Here is a 3,789-nt window from a genome sequence, read left to right on the forward strand (position 1 = left end):
AAATTATGGTGTCGTTATTTCTCCATACGTGGAGTAATCATAGGCACACTCTGTATATGAAATAAGCTCCATCGCCAAAATGGAACAGGCGGGTCTGGTGTCCCGGGCGCTGGACCAGAAGGGGAGCCAAATTTCCAGATTGCCTCGGCTGACAAAGCATCTAGTTGCGGCCCTGGAAGAGAGGGGGGCTGATAGTCATGGAAGCAACTAAAAACAAAAATTCACTTTCTCATCCGGGGCAAGTACTTACTTTTGGCGCTCCCTCCTTTGTAATTTTTAATGAATATAGAGTGAGCTTGGCATCCTTCCTTGCCCGTCAACCGGGCATCAAAGTGCCTCCCCCGCGCTCTTCTCCCTAAGTCGTGGCCCTGGCGATAGTACACGTTAAAGCAAACAATTTTTGTAATGAAACCTGGTTGATAAAGTGACATTTGTTTATTGTTTGGAGCAGTGTTTCCCAAAGTGGGCAATATAACTCCCTCAGGGGAGATGGAACGGTCCGGGGGGGGGGGAAGGCAATAGAAGCTACGAGTATAACATAGGATCAAATGGGTTGGTGGGAGATGAGAGAAGAAAAATTTCTGAAGTAGTGAGCAATGGGACAAAACAAAACCAGTTTCCCAAACTTTTTGTTCAATCGCCCCCTTCTTCAGAATTTTATTTCTCTTCTCGTCCCCCCCGACTCAAGCGAACCCATAGGATACTATGTTATACTCGTAGCTTCAATCGCCCTGTGCACCATTCCATTACCCACCGGGGGAAATATTGCCCACTTTGGGAAATACTGGTTTAGAGCATGTGAACATGGAATTCCATGGTTACACTGGCGTCGAGAAATGAGGAGGAAGGGAGGACCTCCATCATCCCCTTCCCCAAAAATAGTTCTTTGTTATCGTCTCCAAATGATGTTTCCCCATGGGATACTATATTAAATCCATAACCGCTACCATCCTCCTGAGCCATTTCATCGCACAGGGGCGATATCGCCTACTTTGGAAACACTGTCCTAAAAGTACCCCCCACCCTCCATTGTTATTGGGAGGAAGAAATTTTCCCGTCGCTTCTCATGATGTGAGCAAGATTGTTACATTTTGAGACTTTCTGAAGTGGGGGTTATTCACGTTACCCCCGCCCCTCCCCGAATAATTGGGTTGTGACCCTGGGTAAGAGACGCCTTCATATACATATAAGGGTATAAAGGGGTTCTAACCCTGGGTTCCATTGGAAAAATTGTTTGTCTTGACGTGTACTACAGCTACTTTCATTTTGGCGATAGAACATTTTGGGACGACTTTTTATATATAATATATACAAGGCTACAGGGTGTTTCAAAACTCAACGTACAAACTTTTAGGGGATTTTTAGATACAAAACAGAATCACACAGGAATGTATGACCGGAAACCCCAACCTGATCACCTGGAGGATAAACGAAGATGCAGAAATGACAAGGCAATAATTGGTGGGAAAAACTTTTTTAGTTATACTTTACACGAGTGCAGTATGTGTACACGTTAAGTTTAACAACAAGCGCTCAAAGTTCTTACCATCCACAGTTATGCACGGCGACGCATTGATTGTCGAACTCTTTCAAAAATACCCGGCATTTCGCGGACGTTTGTAACTGCGACGAGGTCGGTGTCAGAGTCAACGCGTAAGTTGACCCCCCGCAAGAAGAAATCCAGACTCGATCATTTTTCCACCCATTATTGGCTTGTCATTTCTGCATCTTCGTTTATCCTACAGCTGATCAGGTTGGGGGTTTCCGGTCATACATTCCTATGTGATTCTGTCTTGTTTGTGTTTTCTACCTCCCCTAAACGTTTGTAAGTTGAGTTTTGAATCACTCTGTATACAGGGTGTCCCTGAATGGGCCAAACTTTAAGGGTAGGTAAAATACGCACAAAGGAAAATTTTTTGGTTTAGCAGTTTGGTGTTCGAAACGAGAAGAAAAACTCTGATGAGGACCGTATTGCAAAACTTTCAGTTGCTGCTGCAACTGTTCGTGAAACACCTGGCGTATTCGAAATGGTACGCAGGGATGCAAATGCCACCCAACCATTTTGGAGCAGCAAACTTTCATTTTTGGAACAGAAATTTCGGAAATGGAGCAGGAGTAAAAACTGACTATATATGCAACATAAGTGGTAAGTTTTCCCTAAAAAATGCTGAAAGTTTTGCCAAAAATGGTTAGAACAGATAATTCTAAATAAATTTCCTTCACAAATTAAAGTGCATTTAAAATTTTTCTGAAGTATCTGTCACTGCAACCCTAGACCGCTACCAATGTTTTTTGCCGTATCAGAGCTCCTTCGGCACTAGGACGAAAATTTCCTTGGGCGAGCCCGCTGAAAATGCACATCCTGCGCATGAAAAACTTCTAAACGCACTATTGATCTGTACTGACTCGGGCCCACACAAAGCTGCATTAAGAATTATTTAACCTTTCAAGCGGCTTTGGGCCCCACACCGAGGAGCGAGGTGTGAGCGCTCGCTTGTTCCCGACCGATCATCGCAACAGCGATCCGCGTCAGAAGAAAACGCCGTCCAAATACAATGCGCACGAATGAGCCAATTTTTTTTACAGATTGTATCATGTTTTAAACCGCGAATAGACAAAAAAGAGATCGGAGCAGGTAAAATGAAATAAACAAATTGGGGGAGAACGTTGCTTTACGAGAGCCGAAACCATCGAGCGAGAATACATAGTGCAAGCAGATTTTTCGAGTCCGACAGCCAGAGCACCGATTACCCGCTCAACCCAGTAGATGGTGTCTACACTCCGAGCACATTTTCGTCACCGACTGTCGGACAAGCGCGTATTCAAGTCGGGAGGGGCGATCTATTTTGTGTGTCGTTTTGATTGTCCCTTATTTTAAGGGCGAGACCAATTTTCCCCATACTATTCGGTTTTTCTAAGGGGCGATCACACCCCTCTGGATCCGTGTCTGCTGTGGGAATCAGAAAATCTGCCCGCACTTTCAAAACGACCCGCACCACAAACCGAAATTGGCGCAAATGCGCAGTGATTTGGTGCTTCGGCTCATCTTGAAGTAAGAGAACCCTTTTCAGCGCAGTTCTTGTATCTCTGGGTACGCCAATCACTTGCTAGACGCCAAAGCCGCTTGTAAGTAACTCTTAATGCAGCTTTGCTAGACGCTGTCAGGGCTGTATCGATGTTGGTGGCGGCACATTTGAGCACTTACTGTAATTATTAATGTAAATAAAAAGCTTTTTCCATTTGCTCAGCATTTCGTGTTTTTTCATCAACAATTTTCATTTCCGACTCCACATTGCTTAAAAAATGCTCTTTATGTACATTTTACCTTCACCCATGAGCTGAGGGACACCCTGTATAAAGAAAAAAACACGAAAAATTTGGACAAAAATGGGAAAACACGAGACATCGTCAATTATCGGGAAAAATTGCGAATTACTCTCAAAATCTCAAATATTGCCGGAAAACAAAAAGCTACTACTAGTATGGTGGCAACGTGCGACTCTTATTTCCTGGGATATTCCAGTATTTTTTAACAGTATTGACTACTTTATAAAAACATCCTATATTTCCAACAAAGCCCACTTGAAATTCTTATTCCTTGCTGAAGTCGAAAATTAAAATTATTTCCACAACTTATAAAAAAAAATATAAATGTATGAATATCATACGTTTGTCATATTGAAAGGTTGGTTTTTTTTTCTGTGGAATCAGTTTTTTTAAAAATAATAATGCAATGAATCAGAACCAGTTTTTAATAGCAAATGAAATTCAAAAGGCTTCTGCACAAAA

Source organism: Pholcus phalangioides, unplaced genomic scaffold (assembly GCF_987345545.1).
Source record: "Pholcus phalangioides strain wild (caught in Gottingen) unplaced genomic scaffold, Ppha-v1.0 ptg000009l_1, whole genome shotgun sequence".
Lineage (NCBI taxonomy): Eukaryota > Metazoa > Arthropoda > Arachnida > Araneae > Pholcidae > Pholcus > Pholcus phalangioides.